Raw genomic sequence first — 13,156 nt, 5'->3', positions numbered from 1 at the left:
ATAACAGATTTTCTCTAAGTGGCCCTTCCTTAAAAACGTGTGTTACCTTGTGTTAAAACACATGGTTTCTTCTCTCTTGGAAATCATGTGTTATGCAAGCAACTAACAACCATGTGCTAGCCTATGCTAAAACATATGGTTTTTTGCTCTGTTACAAATTGTGTGTTTTGTAGCTAGCAAACAACTGTATGTTATCTTTTATTGAAATATATAGTTGTTGGCTAGACAGACTCCGTCTCAAAATACGTGGAATTAGTGGTGGCTGACGGATGGGGTGTGTGTGTGTGGAGAGACTTGGGTCAAAGCCAGTACCTGCTGCACAGATAGCATGTACAGATGTACTGCTAATCAAACAGACAGGCGGGCTGGCCATAAGGCATAAGCCACCAACTTTGAGGGCAAATTGCAAATTACTCCATACAGGAATCTAAAAAGACATTCAGAGCAATCTATAGATGAAAGCAAATGCATAGAGTAACCAAATTTTCCTCATAGAAAACAAATAGACTACCAAAGTAGGTTCATTCTTCATTCCAATAGTTAGGCAGTAGACAGTACAGGTACACATCGAAACTCGGAAGGCTTGCATACATACAGATACAGTTCATCTCTGTGATGATAACTTTAATGTCCTTCTAACGGCCAATCTGAGAAGCAAGGCACGTAAGGGTGTGCGGACAGATTGCTCGCTCCAAGAGTCCAGATAAAACGCACTTTCTTCTTATCCGTGTCGTAAGACATGAAGCTTCTTAGCTTGCCTGCAGTCAGGAAGATCAAGCCATTTGAACTGCATGCACCAGGAAGGAGTAAGAGTCCCCAAAGCTTCTAGGGCGTGCTCCAAACATCTGCATCGCATTGACTGCATGCTTCAGGGTCCATCGTTGTCCTGCATAATCCTCAAGAACCCAGATACCGATAGACTCGTCGTCACGTCGATGGTTCCTTATCTGCACAGCATGCACGCGTCCTTGAGAGACCCCAATGAAGCAAAAATCATGTGGAGTGTTGATTTTCCCCCAAGCCCTCCCGTCCATGTCCACCGTGAGCAACGACAAGGAACCAGGGCTTGTGAGATGCAGGGTTTTGTTGAAGAAGACGGAGCCCCAGCCTACCACGGCCCGGTCACCCCACTCGCTCTGCCTGTACGACCACGCTCCAGTCTCCGACGAGAAGATCTCCACTCCTGTCGTCACTTGATGATCCCAAGTTATTAGGGGGCGTGGGTCACTCTCGAGCATGAACACTCTGAAGTGGGAGGACACGGCTGGATCGAAACCCAAGCGGAAGATGCGGAGACAGTACATTTTCACCGGCACTTTTGGGTCCGGCAAACCCATCCACTTCTCCGTTGCCGGATTACAGACGAAGTAGCTATATGCGGCTTGGGGCTGGGGGTGGATATCGTCGCGTTTGTTGGAACCGATCTCCGGTAAGAGGCTCGGCACGTCGCGGCACCGGCCGGTGGTGACCGCGGCGACTAAAATCCTACCGATGGCGTGAGCACACGAACACGAGAGAGAGCGAGCAGTTTTTCACTGCGAATGGCGCAGCTTGTTTGATGCATTCAACTTGCCTTTCTAGGCTCTGATCCGCTCCCCCCGCCACGATTGGGCGCTGCACGGTGTGCCGTGAATTCTGGTCACCCGTGCGACATGCATGGCGTGCCAGCCATGGCGGGGAGGCGCCTGAAGACGCGGTCCTAGCGTGCACGTGTGCAATCACCATGCACCTAAGATTCTACGCGATGTTACAAACTGTTCACAACTGAAATGAACCTATTACATGCATCTAAAACATGAAAAGATAACTTGCCACGATTACAAACGTTGGTGACAACATTTCACCCCCTTAATCGTGAGCAACAACATTGACACCCAGCTTGTAGCGCATCTCCACGAATTTGATCCTCCCAAGTGACTTCGTTAGAATGTCTGCCAGTTGCCTGTCAGTGCCAATGTGTTCAACTTCTGCAATTCCATCACTGACACACTCCCTGATGAAATGGTAGCGTGTGTCGATATGTTTGCTTCTCTCATGATAGACAGGATTTTTGCTCAGCTCTAAGGCCGACTTGTTATCCATCAACAGCTTGAATTTCTGCAGCCTCTCACCTGTCAGATCTGAAATGAGTCTGGTCAACCAAACACCTTGGCAAGCTGCTGAAGCTGCTGCAATGTATTCAGCTTCACAGCTTGATAATGCCACAACCCTTTGCTTTTGTGATGTCCAAGTCACCACATTGCCATTCAAGAAGAACACCACACCAGATGTGCTCTTTCTCTTCTCCAGGTCACCAGCATGATCACTGTCAGAGTATCCTAACAGTTTCAGGTTTGTGAATGAGCTAGTGGTATATCTGCAACCATATTCAGTGGTGCCTGCCAAGTATCTGACGATCCTTTTGACAGCAGCCCAGTGTTCAGTGGTTGGACACTCCATATATCTGCTCACCATACCAACAGAATAGGAGATGTCTGGCCTAGTGTTCACTAAGTATCTTAGGCTCCCCACTAAACTCCTGAATTTGGTCACATCTTTAGCCATGTCAGGTCTCCCAGGTACTAGTTTGCAATTTTGCTCCATTGGAGTATCTACAGGGTTACACCCAGTCATACCACATTGATCAATGATTCTTGCTGCATATGCTTTCTGACATAGAGTAATCTCACCAGGTTTTTGCTTGACTTCTATGCCCAAGTAGTAACTGAGTAACCCTAAATCACTCATACTGAAGGTTCTGCACATCTGTTGTTTGAATTCAACAATGTACTTGTTGTTTGGCCCACAAATGATGAGGTCATCAACATACACTCCCAGCAACAACAGTGAGTCACCATTGCCCCTCTTATAGACTGCATGCTCCTCCTCACTCCTGCAGAACCCCAATCTGATCAATTCTTGGTCCAGTTTTGCATTCCAGGCCCTAGGTGCCTGTTTGAGGCCATAGAGTGCCTTCTACAACTTCAGTACTTTGCCTGGATATCTTGGGTTTTCAAAACCTGGAGGTTGTTTAACATACACCTCCTCCTGCAACTCACCATTGAGAAAAGCTGATTTGACATCCATGTGGTGTACTTCCCACTTCCCACTGGCAGCTAGAGCTAGAATCAGTCTGACAGTTTCTAGCCTAGCAACAGGAGCAAAAACCTCCTCATAATCCACTCCATGTCTCTAAGCATATCCCTTTGCAACAAGTCTTGCTTTATGCTTGACAACATTCCCCTCAGGATCCCTTTTTACCTTGTATACCCACTTTAAACCTATTGCCTTGTGACCTTTAGGCAGATTAGTGTAATGCCAAGTGTTGTTATCATGTATTGACTTCAACTCAGAATTCATAGCCTTGACCCAGCAATCTTCCTCCAGGGCATCTTCCACCCCACCTGGTTCATCAGCAGCCAATAAACAGATACCACTGTATTCATAATCTTGCATTTCATCAGTGGAATCTAGGAGATCAGAGAGAGTTCTGAATCTCAGTGGTCCTCCAAATGTATTTTCAGAATGCTGACTAGGTGGTGTTGCATAATTGATGTTTGGGGCTGCAATAGATCCTGGAGTGTTTTGAGATAGTGGTGAGTCATTGTTACCTACACCACTCCCCAATCCTGCAGAGTTACTAGCTTCTGTCCCTGCACCTAGACTAGCTGGCTATTCAGTCACTGCTTCTATTGTCGGATTTTGGTCAGGCAGATCATACTACACAATGAAGGTGTCCGTCTCTTGTTGATCTGAGTTGCACATCTAGTTGTTCCATTCCCAGGGCATTTTTTCATCAAAAATCACATCCCTACTCACCACCAACCTGTTGGTAGAGGGATCAAAGAGCCTATAGCCCTTAGTGCCTGACTCATAGCCTATAAAGACCGTTCTTCTAGATCTGTCAGACAATTTGCTTATGCCAGGACCAACCAGCTTTACATGTGCCACACAACCAAATATTTTCAAGTGACTGACCTTGGGTTTCACACCATGCCAAGCTTCAAAAGGAGTTATGTTGTTCAGAGCCTTTGTGGGTGACCTGTTTAACAGATAAACTGCAGTTCTCACTGCCTCTCCCCAGAATACTGATGGGACTTTCATAGTTTTCAACAGACACCTAGCCATCTCAACAACTGATTGGTTTCTTCTCTCCACCACTCCATTCTGCTGTGGAGTATATGGGGTGGTGGTGTAGTGTTTTTATCCCTCCTTCACTGCAAAAGACAAAGAACAGATTGGAAGTAAACTCTCCTCCTCTATCTATTCTCAGGGCTTTTAGCTTTGCACCAGATTCATTTTCAGCTCTAGCAATGACCTTCTTGAAGCTTTCTAGAGCCTGATCTTTGCTTCTTAGCATCTCAACCCACATGTATCTACTATAGTCATCAACTATTAGCAGAAAATATGAGGCACCCCCTATGCTTTTTGGAGTAATTTGCCCACAAAGATCTGTGTGCACTAGCTCTAAGCCTTTGTTTGCTCTGAAACTTGACACATGTGGAAAAGGTTTCCTATGTTGTTTTCCAAGAACACACCCATCACACACCTTCTCTACTCCCCTAACAGTTGCCAGTCCCTCAACCATGCCCTTTGCACTGAGATCACTCAAGGATCTGAAATTGATATGCCCATATCTAGCATGCCAATCCCAAGACACATCTTCAGACTGTGCTAGTAAACAAATTGGTGGAACCAATCCAAACTTAGCCAAGTACAGCCTGTTACCAACTCTAGGAGCAGAAATCAACAGTGTATGTTCCTGATCATAAACACATAATCTCCCATTCTCTCCCACATACTTAAAACCCTTTTCTTCCAATTGACCCAAACTAACAATGTTGCTTTTTAACTCAGGTATGTAGTAAACTTCAGTAAGAACTTTGTGACCCTTGTTTCGATCTTGCATAACTACTGAACCCATACCTTTGATTTTGACGGTGGAGCCATCACCAAACTTGACTGTCCCTTGCACACCTCTGTCAAGCTGTGTCAGCATTGACAGTGATCCTGTCATGTGGTTGCTGGCGCCGGTGTCAAGCACCCAGACGCCATCAGGGACGTCCACCGGCACGACCTTCTCCTCCATCAAGTGAACGCACTGAGATGACCCGTGCACGACGTCGCATGTGGCCAGCACCAGCGCGCCCGGCTGATCAGCGCCGCCGATGGCCACGTTTGCCTCCGGCTGAGCCTGATCATTCTTCTTGTCTTTCTTAGGGCGCTTACAATCCTGCTCCCAGTGGCCATAGATGCCACAGTTGCGGCAGCGGCCTTTGCGTCGCGGCGTGCCCTCGGAGGTCAACTTGACCTGCTTCGAGGCACCGCCGCCAGTGCATGCCGCCGCCTTGTGCTTTGGAGCGCCGCCGCCCGCACCGCTTCCTCCGAGCTTGAACCCGGATTGGAAGCGATGTTTGTGCTTCTCGATCCAGTCGTCCTCGGCGAGGAGCAGCCGACCCATCTTGTCAGTGACGTGTTCGGTCTTGTCATCGAACCGCTCCTCCGCCACGTGCAACCTCCCGATCAGCTCCTCCACGGTCAGATTCTTCAGGTCACAGAACATTTCGATGGAAACCACCACCTACGTGAAGCGAGGCGGCACCACGCGAAGAAATTTCTTCACTACGCGGACATCATCGATGTTCTCACCCAGGGTTTTCAGGTTGCCGACGAGGTTGGTGATGCGCATGCCGAAGTCGTCGATGGATTCGCCCTCTTTGAAGGCGATGTTCTCGAATTCCTTCAAGAGCCTCTGGGCGTTCACCTCCTTGACTCGATCAGCGCCGATCCGCATCGTCCTCACCGCCTCCCACGCCTCCTTCACCGTCGCCTTTCTTCCCAATGACTGCCACATCTCCTTCGGGACTGAGCGCAGGAGCGCGCTCATCGCCTGTAGATCCTACGCGCGCTTGACGCCGGTACCTGGGTCGATCACCCCCCAGATCTCGAGCGCCTCGTAGTTGCACTGCATCAGCATCGCCCATTCGGTGTAGTTGTCGGTGGTGAGCATCGGCCATAGGAGAGAACTCTCCTTGACACCGCCGCTGTTGGAGCTCCCAGCGTCGCCCATGGTGGTCGGTGGTGGCGTTCGCGAGGGGATGACGAACTTCTTTCTCAGTGGCTCTCTCGGTGGGCTCACAGAACCGTCGTATTGCATAAACAAGGCTCTGGTACCAGAATGTTGGAACCGATCTCCGGTAAGAGGCTCGGCACGTCGCGGCACCGGGCGGTGGTGACCGCGGCGACTAAAATCCTACCGATGGCGTGAGCACACGAACACGAGAGAGAGCGAGCAGTTTTTCACTGCGAATGGCGCAGCTTGTTTGATGCATTCAACTTGGCCTTTCTAGGCTCTGATCCACTCCCCCCGCCACGATTGGGCGCTGCACGGTGTGCCGTGAATTCCGGTCACCCGTGCGACATGCACGGCGTGCCAGCCATGGCGGGGAGGCGCCTGAAGACGCGGTCCTAGCGTGCACGTGTGCAATCACCATGCACCTAAGATTCTACACGATGTTACAAACTGTTCACAACTGAAATGAACCTATTACATGCATCTAAAACATGAAAAGATAACTTGCCACGATTACAAACGTTGGTGACAACAGCGTTTGCACAGCAGAAGTCCATTGCAGCAGTCGAGGAAGCCGGTGTCGGAGTAGCCGGGGGGCAAGAACGACAGGGAAGGGTCGACCATGGGCGGGCCTCTCCCCGACGCGTTGACGAAGTGGCGGACGTACCAAGAGCGGCCGGGGGGAATGGTGTGGAAGAAGAAGCCAGCCAGGGTCTGGGGGCACATGCGGAGGACGGCGGGCTCGGAGCTGAGGCCCCGCCGCCATGACCGGGAGACGCACTTGAACTGGCAGAGTGAACGGTAGGGCACCCGCGCGAGGATCTCGGTGACCAGCTCGTCGGGCAGCCTCACCACGCGCGGGTTCTTGCTGGAGGTACACCTCACCTCCATCCCGTGGCCTTTGAGGGCGGTGGTGGGGATCCGACCTGCAGCAGCAGCACAGCACTATGGCGGGTGAGTGAGAATCACGGCATCAGGAACAGTTGATGGAGGGGCGAACGGTTTTATGGCAGTTCAAAGATTTAGAGGTTAGGGAGGGGAAGAAAATCTCACTTGGCTGCCTGATTCTGGCCCTCTATCAACAGTTCAACACCAAGCACCAATTTTTTAGAAAAAGACAAGATTTTTGTATTCCGGTCTCCGGACAATCAACACCAAATACACCAGGATCTTCAGTGTAGAGAGCTGCAGGTTACGTCAACAGCAACACAGTAGTGAAAAATGTCGAGTGTCGATATATTCCTCAAACATTTTGGTCTTTCAGAAACGCTATAGTCCATGATATGTAGCTGTTTGTTTAGATGAAAAAAATGATATACAACTTTTACAATCCAATTCCAGAAATAATGGGACACAGTTGCTTACAGTCGCTACTACTCCATTACTATGGAGTTAAAGAGTCCATTAGGCCATAATCCAGCTCAAAATTGATTTTGAAACTGTTTGGCTATTTGCACCCCTTGGTTGTTTACTGACAAAGATGTGTGCATAATGAAGGACGCTCTGCAACAACTTGGTGTGGTGGGCTAATGAGCTCAAAAATTAACTTTCAAGCCATGCCGTGCTTTGACGTGTCATTACGCATCTAAAAACTGAAGGAAAATAATATGACCTTGTAAGGCCTTCCACAGCGAGGAAGTAAAGCCTGAAAAAAATTGGGACCCACCATAAAAATTCAACATCACACTACAAATTCTACAAACCATCCGTAGCAGTCAAATCAACTAGCCTTGAGCTCATCCTGCATATGTTAAGATAGGAAAAAGTCTACTTAACCCCCCACCTTTCATACTTGGTCTACTTCACCCCCCACTATGAAACCGTCTGTTTTACCCCCTGAACTTTCTAAAACCGTCTATTTTACCTCTGGGCAGTTTTCAGCGGCGTTTTTGCTACAGTAACAGCGGGTCTGCTACAGTGCCGGTGGTTTTGAATTTTCTTTTTTTATTTATTTTTTGTGAATTTTTGAAAAATCATAGTAAATAATAGAAAAATTATAAAATGAAAAATCTAATTTTATTGGACTCCACATGAGGCACAGTGAATATATAATACGGTATGCTTTAGTATAATTTTTTTTTGTAGCTTTAGATTAATTGGAAAATCCAATTTTATCTGTAATTAATTAGAATTTATCTATAACTAAGTTATACATAGTCCAATGAGTACGAAATTTTTACTATAGTTCAAGCATACAATAATTAGCGTACCATAAAAATTTCACCACAATTGGACCATAGAAGATGCAGCTATGAATTATTCCAATTAATTACAGACAAAATTAGATTTTCCAATTAATCTAAGGCTACAGTAAAAATTTTGTACTAAAACATACCGTATTATATATTCACTATGTAGATCTACTCATGTGGAGTCCAACAAAATTAGATTTTTTATTTTATGATTTTTCTATGATTTACTGTGATTTTTCAAAGATTCACCGAAAATAAAAAAGGAAATTCAAACCCACCATTACTGTAGCAGACCTGCTGTTACTGTAGCAAACCCGTTGTCAAAAACCGCCTGGGGGGTAAAATAGACGGTTTTAGAAAATTCAGGGGGTAAAACAGACGGTTTCATAGTTGGGGGTGAATTAGACCATGTATGAAAGGTGGGGGGTTAAGTAGACTTTTTTCTGTTAAGATAGTTGGGATGAACAGTAAAAACTATTTTTCTTTAAGAGATGGCATCGGTGCATCTACTCACGCTGCTCCTCATTTTGCCGGCGCTGGCATCGGTGGTTGTTGTGTAGCGAGTGACGCTCCAATAATCTCTCTCTTCTTTTAGCATCACTTAAACGATATGCCTGGGAGGGTGAGTATCTCTAAGAGTTTCTTAATTTTTTTCTCCTAAAAACTTGTAGTTTGGCAACTCCTAAAAAGATATTAGAAAAGAAAAAGATAGTCATCTCCAAGAGTTTCTAATAAATATCATCTAAAAAATCAAATTTGAGGCCCACATCATCTCCACGCTGGTTCATGGCCGCTATCGGCTCAGAGGTGGGCACGAAGTGGGTCTCCATGCCGGTGTTGGCGAACCCCACGCCCGCCTCCGTCCTATCCAGGCCTTCGCCTCAGCGTCCCCCACACCGGAGCTGCTCGGCAAGTCCGTGCTCCACCGCATCTCCGAGAAGCTCCGTAGCCTCAGCTACCTCGAGACTGGATCCGAGACCCCCACTCCGGCCCCGAACAAGAGCAGGGACGCACACCCTCCCCCGGCAAGATATTCGTGCCCACCCCGGCCCAGCTCCCGCGCCACCGCGTCGGCTCCACCCTCGACCCGAGCTGGGCCACAGGCGACGGTGAGGCTAGCTCCGCGGCGCGGCAGCGGCGGAGGGGCCACGGGCAGGATGCATCGGGGTCAGCTTCGGCGCCGCCGTCCACGACGGAGCTGGCACTGCTGCAGGACGAGCTGCGGCGGCTGCAGGAGATCGTGCCAGGCGCGTCCGCCATGAAGGCCAAGTCCAGCAGCAAGAAGGATCAGTACCTGCTCAAGCGCCGGGACGTGCCCGAGGCCTCCTCCTCCACCGCCCACCGCCAGCCGCAGCTCCCGGACGCGCCGCCGCCCGTGCCGGAGTCGCAAGCGCGAGCGGGAGAAAGGTGCCAATATGGGAGCAGCGCGTAAAGTTACGTGCGACGGGAGCAGCACGTAAAGTTACGCGGAAGGGGGAGGAATTTCCCAAGTCCTAAAAGATTAGGAGTAAATATTAGGAGTTGTTGGAGAGGGTTTTTTCTCAATCTTTCTAAAAAACAAGGATTGGGAGGATGTTTAGGGAACTCTTAGAGATGCTCTAAGAGCATCTCCAAGAGTTTGTCAAATTTTACTTGGCAAATCTTGTGATTTGCCAACTCCCAAAATTATACGTCAAGTAAAAAAACAATCCATCTCCAAGAGTTTGGCATTTTTGACTTGTAAAATAAAAAAAAAACTCGTTAACAAAACGAAGAGGCCCGCTAAGCGAACGAAGAGCCCCGCTAAGCGAACGAAGAGCCCCGGATGCCAAGCCGTATACGCGCGCGTATATTTGCGCGCGCGGAGGGAAGATTTGCCAAGTTGCTATTGATGCCAAGTTATTTTGCCAAACTGTTGGAGACTATTTTTTCTTGTTTTGCCAAAATTATATGGATGCTAAGTTAAGATAGCAAATTCTTGGAGATGCTCTAAGTATCTAATCAAGTGCTCATAGGACTTATGGCAATGTTTCCAACATCCTCCTTATAATGACCTATTAGGTTCTTGAGAAGGAAAATAATAAAAAAAACTTGTATATATATGTCAAGCACAGCTAATGCACGGTCAACCAAATATTAGACTAGCCACGTGCACACTCCAAAAACAGAAACATTTTTATTTTTTGCCATTCTCCACATTCACAATCTAATTTGAGAAATAATAGGACAGAGCTGCTTACAGTCACTGTTGCTCCATTACTAATGAGTTAAAGAGTCCATAGAGCCATAATCCAGCTCAAAAATTGATTTTGAAACTATTTGGCCATTTGCACCCCCTCGATTTTTTACTAACAAAGATGTGTACATGATGAAGGACGCTCTATAACAACTTGGTGCAGTGGGCCAATGAGTTTCAACTTTCAAGCCATGTCGTGCTTTGCTGTGTTACAACTATGCATCTAAAAACTCAAAAGGAAATTAAAGAATGAGCTTCAAAGTATCTAACCAAGTGCTCATAGGACTTATGACAATGTTCCCAACATCCTTCTTAGACTGACCTATTGGGTACTTGAGAAGAAAAAGAATAAAAACTAGAATTATATATGTTGGTCAGTTGTGCATTAGACTAGTCATGCACATATCCCAAAAATGGAAACAATTTTATTTTTGGCCATCCTCTCTCTCTCTCTCTCTCTCTCTCTCTCTCTCTCTCTCTCTCTCTCTCTCTCTCTCTCTCTCTCGTCGCAGTTGGCCTCACCACCCTTGTTGGGACCACTACCAACCCTAATCCTAACGATCTTTGTCAACTTTCGACATAAGTGCCTCCCCCCCCCCCCCCCCCCATCTCGCATCCGGACTCCAGCAATGAAACATCGTCTCCACAATCAGCCATAATAACAACATCTATCTCCACCCTCTCAAGCCGATGCCCCTACCATCGCCACCGTCGAACCGAGCTCTCCTACCACCTACGGATATGTCCTCGCCACTTGCCCCACTATCATCTCGACACCCACCACCACTGGTTTACCGGCCTCCCCAAAGTTCCACTTACCATAAAAAAAATAGAACAACCCTAACTCGAGATCTGAAACCCTCACCACTAACCTTGCTCGGGGTCGCTGGTCATTGGATCTCTCACTTGAGGTCACTGGATCCGCTTGAATCGTTGGAGGAGACCTTGGAAGCCATGGATCTAAGATAGAGAAAGACGAGGTGGGTGGAGGACAAGAGGAGGACAAGGCGTGCAGTCGCTGAGTGTGAATATAAAGACCACCCATGAGCCACCGACGAGGTGGGCCCACATGTGTGCGTGCGTTAGTCGCACGCACCGTCTAAACAAGCCTTTACCATATATGTCAGCTTGAAGTATTTCAAGGATGATAAAAATCATTGTTTTCAAGGAAGTGCTTAAGCTTTCGAGGAAGCGAATTAGGTTTAGGCCCTGCTTGAAAGAGTTCATCTTCACAAAACGGCTTCGGCTTCTAGGGAATATTATGTGTTGTAGTAAGGTATCGTTTTTCTCCTCTTTCATTATTGAACTAGGAACCGATAAAACCATCAGGCTTCTCCATAGGAGCCAGAGCCCAAAGAAACATTGCCAAACAGAGTCTTAGACAAAAGAAACCTTACCTACAAAGAGATTAAAATTCAAAATATCATAAAAAGTATCGCATGACGGATCAATGTTTGTCTTGTATTATATTGTAGAAAATATTTTTTTGTTAATTACTCAATACTATAGGTTGGTGCTATAGAATATTGTATATGATTATCGTTCTATTTTTCTAGACCATTAGGGACTTAGGGCCAATTTTGGTGTTTAGAACAGGGCCTTAACTTTTGCCTGCACGGCCCTGATCTTAGTATATCTTACCATGAAGAGGTATGCAATCAAATTCGAGACTGAGGTTAAAACTTCCCTGTGCAAACAAACGTCATCACGACCACTATCAAATTCTGATGGATTATTAATCATGTCTCGACAAATATGAAAAGCACAGAATTTAAAACATAGATGATGGGTTTATTTATGCTTCCGACATGAGAAATAAAGTAGAACTGTGTTAACAAAAAAAATGTAGATATATATAAGCAAATAGAGTAAATAAGTATGTCCGCTGAAATAGCGCAGCAATACCCATGGAAAGGATCTGCATACATGCTTTCCTTTGAGCAGGGGCATGGGATAACCAAAGCGGAAGTAGATTTATATGACCTGTCCAAAACCACGAGACCAGCTGCCAGACATCACGATCAAGTGACAAGAATCTTGTGGATGGATTGCATGCACCGCGTAAGACTCTGCAGACTCTATGGGTGCAAACGGTTTGGTGGTATGCTTCAGGATCCACTCATGTCCACCGACCACGGACCACCGTAGTCCTCAAGAGCCCAAATCGATAGACGACAATCATCTGCATCCCTGAGCACAGCATAGAAGCAGACCTAAGACAGCCCGATGAACTCAAAATTCCACGGAGCAGGGATCGGTCTCCATGTCTTGCCGTCCATGTCCACCGTGACTATCGAAGGTGAAGAACCATTAAAGAAGGCGGCTCTTGTCTGGGGTGGGGGGGTAACTTCTGGGTCCAATCTCCACATCGGTTCCATGTCCGGCAAATCGATCCAGTTTTCGGTGGTAGGGTTGTAGACGAAATAGCGAGATCCATGTCCATTGTGAAAGTAGTGGTGGCTATCGAATAGGAGAAGACCATTGCAGCTGTCGACGATGTCAATCCCTACGCTTTCGAGTGGCAAGAAAGAGAAGAGAGGGCCCTCCATGAGCGGAAATCTTCTTCCCAATGCTGACGAAGCGGAAGTGGGCGGCAAAGTGTCTGCCAAAGAAGAGGCCGGAAAGAGTCTGGCGGATCATCACCTGTTCGCTCGATCGTCTCTGTAGCTTATAAGTCTGGCTGATGTTGTTTTGTTG

At 47.2% G+C, this 13,156-nt stretch overlaps 1 pseudogene; it reads right to left on the bottom strand.

The window, feature by feature from the left end:
• Window positions 1–573: 573 nt before the first annotated feature.
• LOC136515009 (F-box protein At5g49610-like) lies at window positions 574–6,943 on the bottom strand (annotated as a pseudogene).
• Between the last annotated feature and the right edge of the window lie 6,213 nt (window positions 6,944–13,156).

This window comes from Miscanthus floridulus, chromosome 17 (genome assembly GCF_019320115.1).
Source record: "Miscanthus floridulus cultivar M001 chromosome 17, ASM1932011v1, whole genome shotgun sequence".
Lineage (NCBI taxonomy): Eukaryota > Viridiplantae > Streptophyta > Magnoliopsida > Poales > Poaceae > Miscanthus > Miscanthus floridulus.
This window is presented reverse-complemented; position numbering and strand designations above follow the sequence as displayed.